This window comes from Podarcis liolepis (genome assembly GCF_965112155.1).
Source record: "Podarcis liolepis genome assembly, chromosome: 8".
Classification (NCBI taxonomy): Eukaryota; Metazoa; Chordata; class Lepidosauria; order Squamata; family Lacertidae; genus Podarcis; species Podarcis liolepis.
Genome location: NC_139560.1, coordinates 56,085,243 through 56,106,792, shown reverse-complemented (window position 1 = coordinate 56,106,792; position 21,550 = coordinate 56,085,243). Strand labels below are relative to the sequence as shown.

Below are 21,550 nucleotides of genomic sequence, written 5' to 3'. Positions count from 1 at the left end.
ATAATAAGTGGCCGCAGGAGAGAATACATTGCGTGACCAGACGGCTACAGCCCCAGCCCCCAGGGATCATAAGGAAGGAATAAAGACTCTGACAACATTAGATGGAATTAAAATTAGGCCACAACTTTATTAAACTTTATTAAAGACCTTGACTTAGGCCTTGGGCGTGTATACCTCTCAGCCACTTCCCAGGAACTGGGGCACATCAGGGTAAATGGGATATGGGGTGCTCTGCGAGACGTAAGTGTAGCAGGCAGCCCAGCCCATATCCCCACACGCAGGGTAGTTCACTGACAGACTTTCATTGTATGGCCAGTGACACCCATATATATAACTCCTTTAAGAGGGGGACCCTGGAATTGCTGCCGCTAAGCTGACTGCCTGGATACTGTTGGCTCCACCCCCTTATATATATATATATGGGACTGGCCCACCTCCCAGCAATGAAACTGAGGCTGGGCGTGAACCTCCAAAAAGTAATACTGAGAGGCAGGCCAGTCCCTGTTTGCCAGTAAGTTCCCTGGGAACTGTAGCACCGCTCGCGATCCCGCAATGGGCACCCACAATGTAAAGTGTGAGTGCTTATTATACACAGACACAGACAGATTAGAGTCTGGAACTGAAAGGAGGTAATGGAACTCTTTGAGTAATTTCCCCGCCATGGGAAACTGCGAGTCCCAGAGACCACCTGGGGTTCTGAGGACTCCTGGAACCAGAGCTGAAACTGACTTAGCTTTAGAGGGAAAATAGATTCTCCATCAATAACAGAGCAGTTACACAACAAAGCATGGAACATTATCTTCTCCGTGCTGAGATTTATTTTGCAACAGTGAATGAGAGAAGGCAAACTGATAGTGTTTGTTCTTTGTTGTTGATGCTTGACAAAATTCATGATAAGGTGCGAACATACTTTGTTATTGCTGTTTCTGGTATCTAGTCACATTTCTTTATTTTTCTTTGTTGTTTGCTGAGGGAAACATTAATAGCAGAAGAGAACAGAGCAATCCATACCTGTACCAAACTTAATATGGACATTGCAACTCTCTCATGTGCAATAAAGTAATTCAATTGGTACAGCAACGTTTATTTGTCCCTGAAAATGCCATAACATTTGTTTATTTTATTTTATTCCTTGTTATATTTATATACCACCATTCAGCAAAAGATGTCAGGTCGGCCACTGCAGAAAAGGCCCATTCTCGTGTTGCCACCCTCCAGACTTCTCATGGAGGAGGCACAAAAAGAAGGGCCTCGGATGATGATCACAGGGTCTGGATCAGTTTATATGGGGAGAGGTGGTCCTTGAGATATTTCAGTCCTGAGCTGTTTACGGATTTATAGGTAAAAACCATCACTTAGAATTGGGCCTAGAAGGTAATTGGCAGCCAGTGCAGTCAGCCCAGGATTGGTGTAATATGCTGAAACTACCTTGCCCCCATGAACAACCTGCTGGCCAAGTTCTGCACCAGCTAAAGTATCCAAACCATCTTCAGAGGCAGCCTTCTGTATAACACAGTGCAGTAACCCAGCCTAGAGGTTACCAGAGCATATACAACAGAAGTTAGGCTATCCGTGTCCAGACAGGGGCACAGCTGGACCACCAACCAAAACTGATGGAAGGCCTTCCATGCCACTGAACGTCAAGCAACAGCAAAGGATTCAGGAACACCCCCAGCCCGAATCTGTCGATTTTACACAGCAGTGTAAACTAGCATGGTGTTAGTGTTAGTGGATCTGTACATATGTATCTTTTTACTCCAAAGACCAGAAGAACTGTATAAAGTGGATAGCAGTGTTTAGCTTTGTCTTGTGTCTGGAGACCTCAGCCTTGTTGTTCCTAAGGCAACAAGGCAAGCCTAGTGGCTGCAGGACCATGGATTAAAATGAGCAACTTGCTAGAAACGGAACTGAGGCCTAAGAAACTTTCACTCTTGTTGAAAGGTTGGTATTTTGCAACCTCCAAAAAAATGTGTCATAAAATTACCCTAGCATAAATTATATAGATATCTATCTAGATGTAATTGGCCCAAATAGACTAGACAAAAAACCCCCATCATTTCCACATAAGTGCCATTTAAATTTTACATAAACAGTTAGGGTAATTTTTTTGGTGCGCACTCTTGTCACCTCAGGCACCGTGATGTGTTTTTTACTTGTAAGAAAATAAATGTGAGCCTGATTAAAATGCAGTAGAAAAATAAATGAAAACAATGTCATTTTCCTTGGTGAATACTGATTTGAAAAACTGCCTAGCTGCAAGGCATGAAGGATGCATATTAGCACTTTTAAATATGAGCTGGTGATACCTATTCACATCTAATCTCTCTAATGTAGGAGAGTTTATGTGTGCACTCCTTCTTTGATTGATTTGGGTGGCATATATTAACAAATGAATCTTCTTAAACAGCAATTTAAACTAAAAAAAATGTCCAGTAGCACCTTAGAGACCAACTAAGTTTGTTCTGGGTATAAGCTTTTGTGTGCATGCACACTTCTTCAGATACTCTGAAACAGAAGTCACCAGACCCTTATCTATAGTGGGAGGGTGGGGTGGGGTATTTCTCAGACAGGTAGTAGGAGATGGGTGATTGACTCAATGGGTATGTGGTAAACCTGTTGATGACTGTTAACAACTGCAATTAGTCCTACAGGGAAAAGCAAGGGATAGTATGCAAATAACCAAAAATAGCGTTAGCATGTGTAATGAGAGAAGAATCCAATATCTCTATTCAGACCAGGTCTCTCCATAGTTTTCAGTTTAGTAATAAGTTGTAATTCAGCAACTTCTCTTTCAAGTCTATTTCTGAAATTCTTTTGTAATAAGACAGCTGCTTTGAGATCTTGTATTGAATGTTCTGGGAGACTGAAGTGTTCTGCTACTGGTTTCTCTGTCTTGTGATTCCTGATGCCAGATTTATGTCCATTTATCCTTTGGCATAAGGTTTAAAGCAATTTAAACTATCCGCCCAGATAACTTCTCTTTCTGAACTTCTTACGGGAAGTGGCCTACAAAAGGCTGAGCAAAAGGCTGCAAAGTGTTCTCAAGGTGGACCTGTCGGTGGCCCAAGGTGGACTCTCTATGCCAGGGATGAGGAACCTGTGGTGCTTCAGCCACTGTTGGACTCCAACTCCCACCAGTCCCACCCAGCATGACCAATGGTGAAGTCAGGGAGCATGAAAATTGCAGTCCGACAACATCTGGAGGGCCACAAATTCCCTATGCTTATTCTGTGGAATTTAAATTTAAATACAGTATCGGTGAATTGATTCCAAGCATAGCCCAGTTGCTCTGCATTTGTGACAGGAATAATAAATGGCCCAGCCCCAGCCCTCCTTTCCTTCCAGGATTTTTTCATGAGGAAGATAAGCTTTCCAGAAAGATTTTTCTTTGTCATTTCTCCCCTGCTCAATGAATTGTAACTGTATGCATAATTTTATATTTAATATCTCACGGAGCCATGTGTGGGAAATGGCTTTCCGACAAGCAAAACTGCCAAATCCCTTGCAAACAAAAACCTCCTTTTAATCAAGATATATGTTTGCAACATATTCATTGTACTCCTTTGGTAGTGATTTTTGTGAGGGGTGGGGGGACAGATCCACTACTTGTGGCTACACATATGCTGATCTTACTAGGCTGTGCCTGCCTTGCAAATCTTTCAACTGTGGGCCAGTTTGACAGCTGTGATGACCTGCTCCTTTTCTCTCCTTCCTCCATAATTATCAGCACCATCAAAGCTAGAACCACCCACCATCTATGCAGAAAAATGCACATGAGACTACCCAATAAATAGCATGCATTTATCCCACATCTACATGCATCAGGATATATTGTGCGTATATAAAAACAATGTTTTGGTACTTTAAAAATTCCCCCATCCCAAGTTTATATCCAGTGCTAGTCCTACTCGGAGTAAATCCATTAACTCGGAGTTAATGAAACTAAGTCAATCGTGGTCATTAACTTCAGTGGGTCTACTTTGAGCAGGGCTATAATAATAATAAATTTTAAAGGCTAGCTTTAACTACACATACACACCCTTTTTAATTTAGCGATCTCTTCAAAAGCAACTCTTTTTCTGCCCTTCCCCAGCTCTGCCATTCTTAATTTAGAACAATTTTCTACCCATAATGTTTTCAGCTGTCTTTTAAATCAATTTCCTGCTTTTGGAAAAAATAGATAAATGACACAGCTAGCTGGATTTTCTACACCTTGCAAATAGGTTCACGGGCTCTTGATGAACACCTGTCTACTGAGTTTTCCCATTAGAATTTGCTGAGGGAACGTGGATTTTTTTGTATGCAGGGAACAGGTGTTTGTGTAAGATGGCAGCAGCAGATACCATCCTAATTGAATCTGGAAGTAGCCCAGGTAATTGTTTACATTAGTGCATTTTCAGTTTCCAGAAAACCACCATTAATGCGGAATTTAATCTAACCTGAAGCAGAGTTCAGAAGTATTTTGTTCTTAAAAGTAGCAAAATGAGCCTTTCACCTATAAAATTGTAAATATCCATTGCCATAGGCACAATGCATTGCTTGCTAGCGGGCAAATGAATAAGAGCTTAATTAACTTAGGACAGTATAATAAAAGAGAAACTCTTTCTGTCCTCTGCCACTTGCCAGAGCACTAAAATTCCCTGAGAGGCGGCACCACCTGCCTCCCAGGTGGAACATGATGGCTAAGAGGATGCTAGCATGACCCCATCCATCATCCAATGAAAGAGTAGCTGCCTCGGTGCTTGCTTTTCTCCTGATTCCATTGACCTTTTGCATTATGTCATGTAACTCTGTTGGCAGGGACTTTTATGTATGGTGCAGCCAGTACAAATGTGGTGTAGAATATTCAGAGAAAGTTCTGCAAAGCAGCCTTCTTTTTCTGGAAATCATTCATTCATTCATTTTATTTGTCTGCCCCTTTTCCACACACACAAATCATGCCCAAAGAAATTTACAACAAAGGAAACAGGAACGCATTCCAAATGCTACAAAAACAATTTCATAAAACAATAGCAAATATAATAGCATACAAAAAACCCACACATTTCAATACTATAAATGCAACAAGATTACTTAAACAACAATCCCACCCCACCTCACCCCCCCCAAAAAAAAATCTGAGAAATTTCAGCTCAGTTTTACATAATTATGCTGGAATTATACAAGGTTTGGAAGTAATAATTGTTATATGTGCACATATTCTAGCTTTTCAATATCCTTCTTAAATTGTGGTGCCCAGAACTGTTGTATATGTCAGATAGATGGAAAGGTCAGGGTTTGTTTGTTTGCTAGCTTCCTGAGACAGCAAAAATGGATTGTATGTCAAACAATTTGCAAGCTGTACTGCATGGCTGCTATCCTGCATTTGACCTTTAGGCTTATAAGTTGTACAGACCTAACTTTATATTTATATCTGTCACTTAATACAATCCATCCAAAAGTACTGTCCTATTGATTTGAGTGGAAATCAAATCAAATTCTTGGCAGTGGCGCCCTGCCTGTGGAACGCCCTCCCATCAGATGTCAGGGAGATAAAAAACTACACAACTTTTAGAAGGCATCTGAACACAGCCTTGTTAGAAGTTTTTAATGTCTGAAGTTTTATTCTGTTTTTATGTGTTGGAAGCCGCCCAGAGTGGCTGGGGCAACCAGTTAAATGGGCAGGGTGTAAATAATAAAATGACTATTATTATTATTATTATTATTATTATTATTATTATTATTATTATTATTATTATTGGAAGCAGTGAACACATGCTTACCTTCCTTCCACTGAAATCAAGGTAACTTAATATTGCTTCTTTTTTGGCAATATTGTGCCCAATGTGTATAAATGAAATATCCAATTCATACAAATATAAAATACCCCCATGAAAGCAAATTTAAAATCCCAGGATGCAAATGCCACATCCCAATGAGACGTAATTGCCTGTGACATTCAACGGACTGTTGAAAAGGTCATGGTTTTCAAAGTTTTTAGCCTTACAAAAATCTATATACATTTTCTCCAGTGAAATTTCCAAAATGAGGAAATTGCCTACTAGTCATTGAAACCTAATTATCTGAAGTCACTTTGCTACACAAATGGCATGATAAATGCCACCTTGCAAACCCAAGGCACTGAGATTAGTTTTACATGTCTAAAATGGACTCTGTGAAATTAATACCAAACTGCCCAAACTGCCCAACTGATGGCAAACCTTTTCTTTCAGTTAACTAGCCAGTATGAGTTGAGTTTCCAGGGGGTAGAGGGAGGAGAACCAAGCTCTCCGCAGAAATATATCAAGACGTGTTTTCCACAGATACACATTAATGTTCATAGACAGACAGACAGACAATTGGGTAGGGTGAGGGAGATTTGTGTGTGAAGTAGCTGATCTATCATTTCCAAAGCCCCACTACTCACTAGGGTGAGAGGTGTTTGGGGCAAGAACCAAACTACACTGATTTTAACCATTGATTCCAAAACTGCACCAATTTTTTGTTTCTTAGAATTGCTGACCAATGCTGGGTACAAGGCTGCTGGTTCTCTATAAGCAAGATATCATAAAATGCAGAGTTTTAAGCTGTATCATGTTTCTCTCCCCACCCCCCCAAAAAAATTTTGTGTTCATTTTCTATTTATTTCAACCTTTTCTTTTGCTCTAGAGCACCCCCACACCATGCATTTGAAGCACATAGCTCTTCCCCAAAGAATCCTGAGAACTGTAGTTTAGCCCTCACAAAACTACAATTCCCATGACCCTCAACAAATCGCAATTCCAAACCAATGGGGGAGGGGCATGTGGTTTGGTTGTGACCTAAGCTTTGCCTGATTTGGAAGAACTGAAAAAGCAAAGGACCATATGTAACCAAATATCTTCACACCACATATTTTGTCTATCCGAAAGAAATTCAGGTATTCTACTACACACACACACCCTTTCCCACATATGAAAATTTATTGGTTAACAAATTAAGTTTGACTTATTGTTAAAGCAAACAGGCGCAATGGTGGGAGATATCAGAGGATAAGTAACCTTATACCTTTCACCAATTCATGCTAACAGATTTGATCATTAGATTCTTCTTAATAAGATTGGGTCCATATTTCCCTTTTATACCACAGTAGGGCCTTTAACAGGATTCCTATATCCTTCCATTCTAATATATACTAACCTACACGGTAGGGAGCCAGTGAGCTTCAAAACAGAATGGGTTTATTTTCATTCTGGGGTTAGGGTTTTTTCATTCCTCTTCTTGCCATTCTGTGATCAAAAAATATCAAAAATCACTCCTGAATGCCTTCCAGCATGTATGCATTTATAAAAGTTTATTTTCCCAAGCAGCTAATGTTTCTCTTGGTATTGAAAGAGTGGAAATAAGAAACTATCTTGGTATTTTTCTTTTAGTCGGAATTTACATATGAACACTCACTGCAGTCTAACTAAGGGCTATTTTCATGAGAGAGCAGGCTTATAAATATGGGAAGCTGCCCCTCAAACCACTGGTCAAATTGGCTTTCCAAAACAAGTAAGAAACCACATGGTCAAATGGTGGGTGTGGTGAGATTCTCTATCAAATCTAGCAGCTGCATATGCATGTGTTGATCACCAATATGTATGTGTTGATCACCAATCAACTATTTAAGAGGCATATCGGCATTTACTATCTTCACCCTGCCAAACAGCTGATATACAGGTGGCTAGCTTTTTTAAAACAGTTATGTGCCTGTTTAGGATTGGAGCCACACACACCCTTTCTCAGTCAGCCTAGGTCCAGCATATTGAAGAAATGCTTTCTTTCACTTCTTCAGACATTGTTATTAGTGTGTTCTAGATTGCTTTCTAGATTATTTTGTTTTGGGAAGTGGGATCAGCAAATATCTCAAAGGTGGTCTTTTTAGATTCATCAATACCATAGTTACTGAGCAGAACAGACAGCAACTTCCTCCATTTACTTTGAGATACCAGGTGAAAACTGTGCTTCTCTCAGACTTTGTTTTAAAGAGGTACCATTTTGAACACCTAATATGTTTAAATCTTACTTTTTGGTTGAAGTTTGTTTTGTTATCAGGTGTCCATATTGGAGTTTAAAAGTATGCTGAGGGGCGTACACCAAAACATTTAAGTAGAAAGGCAATTTGTATATTTTCCAGGGCAGCTACAGCAAAGACAGAGGGGGCTATTTGCATTTTTTAAATGAATTGGAATAGAAATTTGACTAAACTTTGAATTTGAATCACTAAAGATAAATGAGTGACAAAGAGCGATCCAGCAGAACATGATATTTTAAACTGGTGATTTCCAAAAATTGCTTTTTCTAAAATATGAAGTGTCTCGTTAGTTAATGTTCCAGTGAGCCTGGCTTTCTGCAGGTGATATAAAATCGGATAATATTACTTGCTGGCAAAGAGCCTAAAGCATATCTTAGAGAAGTATCATGAATCTGACACACTTTTGGCAGCGTGAAACTTTCAAAAATCTCAGCTAGACAAAAACACTCATGATGAAGAACAGGATCAGTCAGGGTGGGGCCTGAGAAGAGTTCCCCCAGGCCTTATAGAGATGCCTTTTGGAATTGAGGTTACACACCTGTTTTAGCATAACATATTTTTTGAATTGACAGAAAGCCATCATCAAAATAAGCCCTGTTATCTGCTTGTTCAATGCAACCTACAGTATGATTCTGGAGTTGTGGTCTCATCCTGATCACAGGCACGGCTAGAAGGAATTATGCCTTAGACAAGTAAGATGCCTCATGCTGCATATCATTTTCCTCCTGCTCAAATGCCAATTCTCCACATTATGGTTTTAGCATTTGCTTTGTCTTGTAATAAGCTGTTTCAGATGTGGAGAAAAGCTAATAAACTGCCCCCAACTCTGTTGAGATTGAATTACAGTGGAACCTAGGTTTTCGAACCTAATACATCGTAGAAGACCATTTGGCTTCCGAAAAGTTTGAAAACTGAGGATCAATGGGCTGGCTGCAAAGTTGGCGAGGAAAAAAATGAAAAACTGTTTGGCTTCTGAAAATTGTTCAAAAACTGGAGCAGTTACTTCTGGGTTTTCAGCATTTGGGAGCTGAAATATTCCAAAACTGAGGCATTCAGGAACTGAGGTTTGACTGTACCATGTCAGCAACATGCACTGTAGGTTGCAGGATACTAAACTAGGAAGCCATGGGTTGGAGCCAAAGGTAGGGCTGCAATGGTTTGTTGATGTTTCACTCTTTTTAATTAAAGAAGACAGCAGGCAAGTAGAGCAGAGGAAGACCTAAATGAGATGGGAGCCATAGCAGCAACAATCTGATTTCATCATATCTGAGTAAGGACCAGGCACCCTAGTTACTACAGGCAAAATCACAGATGGAAGCCTAAAGATTCAGGACTGTGGCCATTATGACCACAGTTTGACCATCTACGAACCATATCACAGGTCAAACAAGTGATTAATTTTCTGATCAATAATACATTCATATGTTAAGAGCTGTTGATTTGGGAACTATGCCAATGCCCTTTACCTGGGCTGATATGCTGTTATTATTATTCCATTATAATGAAGCAGGAGAAAGCTCAATGTTGTATAAAAATATAATGCAGATTGTTTTGATTCAACACTGTTGTGTAAGTTTTCGTGCTGACTGATAAGAATCCCATTTCCTGGCAACTAATTTAACAGTATTGATATTTTATCCAAGAGAGAAAACTACACTTCTCTAATTTTCACTGTGACCCAATTTGTGTAAGGCGCAGTATTGTACATTGCTCAAGATCTCAAAGCAGTTTTGTACCACTGTGCTGTAGCTCAGACTTCCAGATAGCTCTCTGAAGAAATGTATAATATCCTCCTCCCATCCAAAATCTATGCTTGTACAATAGCTGAAATTTGTTGTTTTCTTTTTGCCCAATATTAAAATTCATGCTATTTTGCATTTTCCAGTCATGCTGGAGATATTATGTTTTGCTGCTTTAACACTTCGTTTGAATGATGTGTGCTGCTGAATAAAGCCATGTAATTTAGTTACATTAATTCCATGTGCCCTGAGAGCACATCACTCATTTATGTTGAAACACAGGACTTGAGTGCTCAATAGCTGCCTTAGGAATATACTTCGTTTAATTACCTGCACACTTCAGGTATCGGGAGAAAATCACATAAATATTATCTTTAATTCTAACTAACCCTTCAATGTAATTTGGTTTATTCCCAGCATCTCCAGAGAGCTGAGGGAAATGGGATAGCCAACTGGCAGCTTTATGTCTCCAATGGGATCGTGTTCATATGGTGGTCACCTCTAGCTTATCTGTTTGTGAATCAATTCATTGCCTAGACAACTATGTCACTCAGTTCTCTTGGGTTTCATTGCTACAGAATCACACCCATCTTTAGCATGCCAGCTAATGGTTAGAAATGGACACTGAGGAAACCTTCACTGATTGCTAAATAGAATCAGTGTATTAGTTGCTTGAATGCATTTGTCAGTGTTTGGGAAACAAATAGTAGATGAAGCAGGACATATTTCCCTTCAAAGAAGAATTTACTAGAGAATTAGGTGAAATGGATCCCTTACAGATTAGGCAGTGATTGTCCTCAGATGATACTGGAGCACAACTCCCTTCATCTAGTTGGGCCCAATGAGAATTGGAGTCCATCAATGTCTAGAGGGCCAGAGGTCCCCCAGCTCTGATCTAGAACCACAGTGGCCTATCAAATGCCTCCAGGAAGTTCTCCAGCAGTTCACCTCCCCTGTATCTTTTCTCTGTCGTCTGGAAGCTGAATAACAAGTGTTTGTGATTATTATAAAGATACTAGGTAGCCCATCTAGGAGAAGGAAAACTCTGGTCCTCAACCTCTATTGTGTTGCAAGATATCTTCGGGCGAAGAAGGCTAAGGAGTAAACCCTACACAAATCTAGAGTGGAGTCCGTAAGACGGTTGGATGGTGCTTTGTATGCCTCCTTCCAGCAACTCCTGCAGCCAAGCTGGTGCCAAATGTATTGTTCTGCTTGTCTTTGGACCACATCAGCAATACCAAGACGGGGGTAGCCCAGGATCTCCATACACATTGCCTAGGCTTGTATCCGGGAAAGGTCACTTCAGTGCTGCTAATGCAGTGGTTTGACTTCACCCCCCAGAGGCGTACTCTCTTGTCTCTTGAGACAAACAGATGCCAGCAACTGACTAAGAGGGGCAAATTACCAATAAGAACAATCAGAGAATATAGAACAAAGACAGATAGAGAAACAATACCAAGTCAAATCAAATCAAAACTTTATTAGCAAAGCCAACAGGCCACAGCTGTACAAGAGTTAAAAGTGAGAATGGGGATAAAAGGAAGAAAAGAACAGGCAAAAGGAGGTCCGTCGGGTAGACAGGTCTGTCACTCAGATGGTGGCCCTCAATTTCGCAGCTCTCTCGATGAACCTCGCGACCTTCTCTGTTATCTGACTATCCGTATCAGATAATAGAAAATACAGTGTAATGTCTGGTGAACGGCCGGGGTTGGAGAGAATGAGTGGAGTAATAATCTCATTCCTTAGGTCTTTGTAAAGGGGGCAAGAAAGAAGGACGTGGGACACTGTTTCCGTGTTACCATCTCCACATGGGCAGAGTCATTTTTCAAATGGAGTCTTTTGGTAACGCCCTTCGAGTACAGCAGAGGGAAGAACATCCCATCTAGCCAATGTAAAGGCACGTCTGTATTTTGGGATGGTTAGTTTAGACAAATATGAGGCTGGAGAGTCAAAATGAGAGGGAGGAAAGTAGGTATACCATGGGCACAGTTTCTTTAAGGTAGTCAGGTTGTTTTGTCGTTCAATGTCTTTCAGGCGCTGGCCTATTAGACTCTTTGCTTTAATGAGGCCCATTGATAGTAGGGACTGTGAGTGCAGACCGCATGTAAGGAGTTTTTGATGCACAGTTTTAAACCACTTGCTTTTGTGAGGGTCTTGCATTACTAACGGCAGTAGACCAGGAGGATTCAGATTAAGACGAAGCCAATAATTAAATGTTCTCTGCCAGGTCCGCGTTTCCACAGATGGAAGGCAGGCCTCGAGTCGTAATGCTGCGTTTGGAACACAAGAGGGGACACCGAGTATCTGCCTTAGAAATTTGGACTGGACAGTTTCAAGACTGGAGCAATGGTTCCCCGTCCAGATTTGCGCCCCGTACAGTAACTGCGCCAGAGGTTTTGCTTGAAAAACTTCAAGGGCTGCTGGGATGTATCTGCCCCCCTTCGTGTAGAAGAAGCGGGACAGCATCTTGATGCTTTGAGCAGCTTTTTCTTTGGCACATTTTTGATGGACATCCCAGGACCCGGTCGACTGGAAAACGATACCCAGATATTTGAAGGCTTTGACTTGTTCAATTGTCTGGTTATCCATCCTCCAGCTGTACTGTCTGTGTTTCCTTGCAAAAACCATGATTTTGGTTTTCTGATAGTTTATTGCAAGTTGCTCTCTCCTACACAGGGGCGCCGACTTATAAAAAATATTGGGGGGGCCCATACCGGGGTCCTGCCGCTGGTTCGCTCGGGTAGCCGGGAGAACGCAGTTCGAGGTGGCGGTGTTGGGGAGAGACCCTCGCTCAGGGCGCCACTAGACTTGGCGGCCGGCGGCCTATCTGGGGGGTTTTGGAGCGTATTTCGGCGGAGCGATTGGGGAGGAGGGGGCTTGTTGCCGGATTCTTCAGCTGAGCCGGAGATCCGCTGCTGGGGGTCCCTGGGCCGAGTTGTGAGCATGGCCTGCTGAAGGGAGATCCAGCCGATTGCGCGACGGGGACGGCCGGGGCTCTCCGGCTAGGGCACGCGGCTGGCTGGCTGGCTGGCGAGGGAGCAGGTGGGGAGGAGGCGGGGGTCCTCACTCTCTTAGGAAACGCACCCACGCGCCCGATTGCCACGAAGTCCGAAGGGTGCGTGTGTGGAATTAAAAAGCAAAAACGAGATAAGGGCAGGGCAGGCAAAGAGTTTTCTGCAAGAGGATGGAGGGCAGGTTGAAGAGAAAATCACTCAGGATGAGACAGTCAAATCAGCCATGATAAAATGGGCTCAGGATATTGGGTATAACATCATGTTTGAGGACTGGGAAAGGTTATGGACCACCAGAATGAAATTCACGGCATGTAATGCCTTGAAGGAAAATATTATGAAAATGATTTATAGGTGGTACATGACCCCAGTCAAGCTTGCAAAAATATATCACCTGTCTGATAATAAATGTTGGAAATGTAAGGAGGCTGAAGGGACATTCTTTCACCTCTGGTGGACTTGTCCAAAAGTGAAGGCCTTCTGGGAAATGATCTATAATGAGTTAAAAAAGGTATTTAAGTATACCTTTCCCAAGAAACCAGAGGCCTTCCTCTTGGGCATTGTTGGCCAGAAAGTGTTAAAGAAGGATAGAACTTTCTTTATGTATGCAACTACAGCAGCAAGAATACTTATCGCAAAATATTGGAAGACACAAGATTTGCCCACACTGGAAGAGTGGCAGACGCAATTGATGGACTACATGGAACTGGCTGAAATGACTGGCAGAATCCGAGATTTGGGAGAAGAAACAACGGAAGAGGACTGGAAAAAATTTAAGGACTATTTACAAAAACAATATAAGTTGTATGAATGTTAAAAATTTACACGATTCGGAAACTATAGCTTCAGCAATTAGTTTGGGAAACAGGAAATTATATTTTAAGTAAGAAAAGGTCAAAATCTAAGGTAATACTATGTTTAATTTAAGATATAAGTAACTGATGAAAAGTATGTTAAATTTAGAGGTATAGTATTTGAAAAGTACAAAATAAGGTACGAAACAAGGTAATAATTTGCTGATATCTTTATTATAAAGAATGCAGGGTAAGGGAGATGCGAGGAAGTCCAGTTAGTTATATAAAAAATGTGTTGAATGGTTGGTTTTCTTTTCTTCTTTTTCTTTTTCTTGTTCTTTTACTTTTTTCTTCAGTGTATGTTTCTAACTTTGTATTTGAAAACTTAATAAAATATTTATATAAAAAAAAAGAAAGAAGAGAAAATCCTTTCGCTTTTCTGGGGCGCAGGGAAGTCTCAGAGCCAGAGGTTGGGGAAGGGACCCCCTTTGCTCTGCCCTCTTCTCCCGTCTTAGATTCGCATGGGGGTCCCCGCCCAAGCTTGCCTGGCCACCGGGCCACACAAGGGCCGCGCTCTACGCGGCGCACCTTGCTAGCTGCGCAGCTGTCCTCCGCGGCTGCGGAGCGGCCCTGCGCCGGTGCCCAGCCCCTCTGGGCGCCCACTGCGCTGCCAATGACAAGCGGGCGACGTCGCGGGCGGGGAAGGCGTCGCTTTCTTTCCCGATCCTTCATCCTCCCAGTCTTCCAGCCCTTTTTTGGGTTGGAAGCTCGTCTCGTTCGCCCTTCTCCTTTCTTCACCATGCGCGCAATTTTCCTCCCTCGTCTCCCTCCCCATTTCTCCTTCCTTCCTGACTGACTGACTGACGGGCTCGGGCTCGGGCTCAGGCTCGGGCTCCGGGTCGGGCTCAGGCTCGGGCTCGGGCTCGGGCTCCGGGTCGGGCTCAGGCTCAGGCTCGGGCTCGGGCAGCCACAGCGTCGGCGGTGTTGGCGATCGGCGGCGCGGGGGGATGGCCCTCCCGGGGGAGCCGGCGCTGCTCAATGGGGTTGCCAAGGAGACAGGCCGGCCGCCCCCTCCCCCGGCCCGGCGCCCCCCGCCGCGCCGGTGCCCGTTATTGAGCTGGTGCGCGCCGGGCGCCCTATAAAAGCCGCGGACGCGCCCACCGCCGCTCGAGATTATTGGGGGGGCTGAGCCCCCCCAAACGAATTTTTGAGGGGGCTCGGGCCCCCTCAGGCCCCATGGAGTCGGCGCCTATGCTCCTACAGTATGCTGAGAATTCACCTATGAGCCTATTTAAGCCTATTCTTGTTCGAGATAGGAGTATCGCATCGTCAGCGTACAAAAGCACTGATATTGCTTTGTCAGCCAGTTTGGGGGCGTGGAAGTCCGGAGATGACAAACAGTTAACCATATCATTGATGTAGATGTTGAATAAAACTGGAGCCAGGATGCAGCCTTGCTTGACCCCTTTACTGACAGGAACTGGTCCTATAAGATGGCCATTTAACGAAGTTCTTACATGCAGCACCGTGTCTTTGTATAAACAGCTGATCAAAAATAATAGTCTTTTGTCTATGCTAGAGGTGCTCAATTTATCCCAGAGTCTTACATGTGGAATTGAATCGAAAGCAGCCTTTAGATCGATAAAGGCTGCATATAACACCCCACGGGATTTTTTGGCATATTTGAAACAATACCAAGATTCTGGGCACTCCATCAAGCTAATGGGCATGGATACATAGGAATTCTCTAATATAGGTAAACATTCATGGACTTGCAATTGGGCAGACCAGTTGCAAAGGTGTGCTTTGCCATTGGGCCACAAGATGCTTCCATTATTTGTAGGGTCAGTGGGAGTTTTCTCCTTGATCCTTCTGTTTTCATCACCTGCCCTGAGCTCTTCATCCTTGGCCTATTTTTGACAACGTTCTCCTGGCCTACTCCAGGAGTCTCACATTCTTTTCTAATCCAGCAAGTCTGAGAATAGAAAAGAAACTACAGGAACTTCATAGAATCATAGAATGATAGAGTTTGAAGGGACTCCAAGTCAGCTAGTCTCTGCAAAGCAGGAATCTTGGCTAAAGCCACCGTGACAGATGGCCATCCAACCTCTGCTTAAAAACCATGAGAGCCAACCACCTCCCAAGGGAGTCCATTCCACTGTCAAACAGCCCTTACTGTCCGAATGTTCTTCCTGATGTCGAGTTGGAATCTCCTTTCTTGTAACTTGAAGCCATTGTTTCGAGTTCTACCCTCCAGAGCAGGAGAAAACAAGCTTGCTCCATCCTCCATGTGACAGCTCTTGAGATACTTTGAAGATGGCTATCACATCTACTTTCAGTCTCCTGCTTTTCCAGGCTGAACATACCCAGTTCCTTCAACCGTTCCTGAACAGGCTTGGTTCCCATACCCTTGATGATCTTGGTTGCCTTCCTCTGTACACGTTCCAGCTTGTCAATATGTTTCCTAAATTGTGGTGCCCAGAAGTGAGTGGTAGCTTCTCTCCTTCCACCCACTTCTCCCACCAGTACTATGAAGTTTCATTGTGTCACCGAAAATTCTAAGTAGCCATGCTTGTCCTTATTTTATTTTAATTGTCTTTTTTTTAAAAAAAGCAATAGCAATGCATTACATTTTACTGAAGCCAATTAAAACAGGGACAGGGGGCTCTGAGTCCAGTAACCTCCCTGAACCAAAACAATGGCAAAATAATGAGCAAGCTTTCAAGTTCTCCAGAACTAAGTTTCAATGTTGTTGTTAAAAAAAAAAAACAGGTATGGAAACAGAAAAGAAAAAGATGCTTCATGACTGTAGCATGTAGGAGCTTTAAGATGGGGCACAGGAGGAGGGTATTAATATAGACTTCCTTGGCAGCTCCTGTAAATGAAAACCAATTTTCACCAAGGGTTAGTGAGAGACAGGGGGGAATGGCAGTTCTCTCTTTGCAAATATAATGCTGTCCTCATTTCTGATCTTGTCTCTAGCACTAATTGGAAGAAACAGGTCCACAAAGCAGAGGTGGATAAAAAATGTCACCCTTATAAAAGAAAAGTAGGATATAAATGAATATGGCTACTATATTTTCTTTCTTTCCCATTTCTCTCTTGCAACTAACTACAGTACTATAAAGCTACTCCTTGAAAAACTGTGAACAGTTCTCAACCTTTAGAGGTGCATTTGAGTCATTTTGGATGCTGGTCTTATGCTCAAAGTAGTTATATAGTGATATGTTTTATTTCACTTCCATCAAGCCCTGTTAAGTCAGCCCCGTGGCATTTGGAAGCACTTTGGCTCAGTCTAACAAGTGGGGGCCTGGACTTTGCCCTCAACGTCCTACCCTGAGTGCACCACTCATTCCGAATTCTTTAATCCACTTTGAAGTCCTTTCTTAGAACTGTGTCACCTTGAGCCCCACATAACAATTTGTGCGATTCCTAGATTGTTGTCTTAGGGACTTCACTTCAGATTTGTTGGGCCTGCCCCCATCCTCCAATAGTTGATTGGTGAGATTTTTAAACAGTAGTCAAATGTGTAGCCACAAGTATTATGTGCATTCCTTGTTGGGTATTTAAGAAAGTGGTTGGTTGGTTGGTTGATAGCATTTATAGTCCACCTTTTCTCCAAGGAGGTCAAAGATGGTGTGTATGATTCTCTCCCTCCTCATTTAATCCTCACAACAGCCTTGTAAAATAGACTGGGCCAAGATGCAGCGACTGGCCCTGTTGGTAATTTCATTCTCTCATTGCTGTTGGATCTCATGATCCACTGTTTACATTCCATAGTGATAGGAATGTGGGAACGGAACTCAGACACTGTACTTCTGTTCTGTGTGCTTTTGTACTTTTGTTGTTGCTGTTGTTACCTACTTTCGGACAGAGCAGACATGTGTGAAGCTGCTGCTCACACTAGCTATGTTTGTTGTATTGATTTGCTGTAAATAAAGAAGCTTTTGCCTCCACAGCCTCGCTTCTTGCTGGTTCTCTGCATTAGCATGCCCACAGCTCCACTGGATGTGGGTCACTGGACACCTGCATACGCGAAAGGGACTTACGCACAGGTCCAAGGTCACCCAGTGAATATATTATTGCTCTAGCATAAGATGTAAGAAGCAGGTTTCTTTTGTATACTGACAGACACTCAAAATACTTTACTGATAATTTCTTAATAATAGTTCATCCACAGATAAAGAAAGCTGTTAAATATATCATGTAAACACCCATATCATATAGCCACAGCAAATATTCTCCTAATATTACGTTCATGCCATCATTTTTCACCACACTGATAAAAGGCCTATCTCAAATTTTCCACTCCTATTAGCCCTTAATTCACTTTTGTTATTTCCCATGTCCCTGTCAGAAGCAGAAAACATTTTCAAAAGTCATTTATAGCTCAATTAGGCAAATACTTCCCTTAGTAACAGGCCTGCAGGCCAATCTAATGGGTAACAGTTATCTAGTCTGTTATATTGGCAAGAACAGGGGGCTGCGTTCAATGCCCTTGGCATTCACTGTGAACACTCAGGAAACATTTACTATCTGTTTCCATAATATATCCCAGCATTTAACTGCCTCTGCTCAAATTACTGGCCTAAAAGAACCTTCCTTACATAAAGAATTTCTCAGTGTAAGGGGGCTTTCCACCATTTCCTGCTATGTTACTGATAGAATTTTTTCATTAAAAAAGGAAACATGTCATAAAGGCTAGATAATTAATATGAGTTTTCATGGCTGTTTCCTCAACATGGCACTTGGCAGTGTTCCAACCAAATTGCCAAATTTCATCTTTCAGACTACATAATACAGCCCCAGTGAGACTTCCTGAATACCCAGCTGGAGGTATCAGTGAATGGTGTATCACCATAAGCTAATTACAAATATGAAGAGCAAACATAGTCTACGGGGCTGTTCCCCTGCCCCCATTTTTTAATTAGCTCATAAAAAAATGCGGAAATCCTGTACTGCATATCTGGTTACAATTACGTTTTGCCCCACTCCTGGTCTGGCACCTCTATTGCTAAACAAGATGTGTGGATACTGGGGGAAATTTCAAAAAAGAACACTGTTGTATTAATTGTGCCTGACTTGAGTCCTAGTGTGAAGATTGCAAAGACTATGTCCACAGTAGCTTTTGCCAAACTAGTGGGGGAAAGGGAATGATTCCATAAGAGGACCACACATGAGGTGCATGTGGTTAGCAATCCACTTAAATTATATGGATGGAGTCCAGAGAGAAAAGTGTTGATGGCACTTGACTAAGAAATCTGAAGAAAAGCAGTGTATAGCTGAAGAGAAAAGAGCAGAGAGGTTTTGTCTTATTTATTTGCTCGAAGCAGGAAGAATCAACTAAACATATGGAGTAGAAACTCCCTCAGAACAGGCCAGCCCATCAGAACCTGAGGTACGTCAGCAATCTAGGCAGCACCTCCAAGCACACTCCTTGGTTGTGTCAAACTGTCAACAGAATTAACTCTCGGCTTACTAACTGAATGATCCCTGCTGCTGCACTTCCAACACGTCCAACATATACCCACATCCCTCAATGGATGTCTCTTAAGAAGACTCTCCCACACGCCTTTGCCTAGCTCTGCTTGGCTCTCTTCTTCACTTTGAGACCTCCCTACTGCACAGGGTCCCATTGCTAACCTCCACACATGAGCACTGGGTGGGTCAGTCACATCTGCCTGCACTGCACACTGGTGGCTTACATTTCATCTGCCAGCCATGGTGTTTGTGTAGGTCGGCAAGTCACTACACTTTCACTTTCACCCCATGCAGCTGACCTTTACTGGAGTATTGAGTGCCCACTACATGTCTTCCTGTACTGAGCTATTTAAATTTATAGTTGTGGGAATATACTAATAGCAAAAACCCCTCCACCATTTCCCCCTATTTCTCTCTGTGTGTGCATGATAATCTGATGGGGGGATTCCCAAAGAAAACTACTTTAAGACAGGGGTCGGCAACCTAAGACCCATGGGCCACAAGCAGCCCATGGGGGTCATTTAACTGGCCCCCGAGCCACCCCCAAACCAAGCCACCCACTTGGCGAGTCCCCGCACGCTGCGCTAAACCAGCACAGTGCGACACAGGGACTCGCTTCCGTGGTGCTGGAAATCACGTCTGCACATGTGCAAGTGCCGGAAACCACGGGCGGCTGGCCCACAGAGGGATCTCCACTGGAGTGAACTGGCCCAGGCGAGGTAAACCTTGCCACCCCCTGCTTTAGGATAACATGGGCATGAGGTGCCAGAGTCAAATAAGTACTCCTTTTAAGGTATGAACAAATGTGATGTATGAGGTGAAAACAAAAAACATTAGACATTCTCATAGTGGAAACTGGTGCAACAAATGGAGACATTGTATAAGGAGCCCAACTGTAGCAAATGAAAGATAAGAAGCCATGTATTGTACCGTCACAGGGTGTTTTTTTATTAACATTGCTATTAATATACAAGCATAGGAACATAGGAACACTCTCATTTACATTGGTTTGGTTCCCGCAAGCTTTCCCCACTTTTATTTTTAGAAAGCAAAATAATTCTTTCTCAGAAAAGAATGAAGTATTCTTAGGTTGTTCGTAACACTCTAAATAGTCCAGCAATCAAGATTCATGAAGCAAGGCAGAGCCCTCAAACCACAGGAAAAAGCAAGTTATTGTGCCTCTTTCTCTCCCTCCTGTTCCATGTCTGCACATGAGAAATAGCTGGACATTTAATGAGGTGAAAAGGCAAGCGGTTCAATTAAAGAAAGACCCCAAGAGGATGCATGTGACAGAACATTTCATTCTTCTTAACTGTGTGCTCATTTGCACATTAGAGTAGCTTTTTTCTGACAATGTATTAAAAACTAAAACCAAACATGCTCTGAATGCATAACGTCCACTGCTTCTTTCCAGTTCTCTCATGTCCAATGTTATGATGCAGCCACATGTAAAGCAGAGATTTTATTTTAATTTCTTTTAGCATAAAATGAAGCACAGGGAAGTCAGGAGAGCGAAGCCCTGCACCCTTTTACTCCCTGTTTTGTCTCAAGCATTTTTTTCTTCCCAACCCAGCTCTCTTTTGTTGTTAGAAGCGGACTGGAAGCAAGTTCCCTTTCCCCACATGCTCCATCCCATACATTTTTTTTTTAAAAAAAGAATCCATCTACCCTGGCATAAATGTGAATGGAGCAGACGCTTGAATGAAATATGCATGACCCTTCCCCATCAAATCTAGCTTGGCCCATAGCAAGCAGAGTTAGTGGTCATTGGCACAGTGCTCATAGCTTTTGTGGAAGGTTGAATTGTTTCAGGCTGCATCTTAGACCCACATATTGTGGAATACAACAAGACTTCATTTTGACTGGACATGTTCTTATTCCAGTGTTTAAAAAAGGCATGGTTTTCTCTAGAGTTCTCCCAGTCTTATGGGGAAACTACATGTTACATTAGTAGTTTGCTTAAATAGTATGTTAGAGACTAGGCATGTCTTTTGCTTCTCAAGATCAAATGAAGTTTTTTTTTTGGAGGGAAGAGACCAAATCAGGACCATAGTGCAAGGACTTTGATCCATTCCCCAACACCCTTATCCTGTTAGAAATGAAACTATAGGAGTCTGGCCACTTATTTAGATCTTCATTTGAAGTCAGGCTTGGTGCTGGGGGTGTAAGGCACTGGTCCACAGACCTGACGGTTACGATCCCCTCCAGGACCACTGCTGCTGCACTGGCAGACCCCAGCAGCTGAAAATGAATCAGTTTAAAAGGCAGCAGGATGGTGCTTCTGCCTGATTGGCTGTAGTTAGGATGATGGCATCTTCATCCTTCTCCAGGGTAGACAGGTAGTGGCTATTCTCTCTTCACTGAAGCAATGAGGAGGGTGCTTCAGAGTTCAGCTGAGAAAGTCCACTCTCCCTCACCTCATGGCAGATTACTTTTCTCCCTTCCTTCCCAAGACCCAAACTCACGTGGGAACTGTGTACACACTTGTCT

At 42.6% G+C, this 21,550-nt stretch overlaps 1 protein-coding gene across 1 annotated transcript in view; it reads left to right on the top strand.

Annotated features, from left to right (window-relative positions):
- MBP (myelin basic protein) overlaps positions 1 to 21,550 on the top strand; it is a 344,303-nt gene that overhangs the window by 116,116 nt on the left and 206,637 nt on the right. The gene's annotated exons all lie outside the window — the stretch shown is intronic.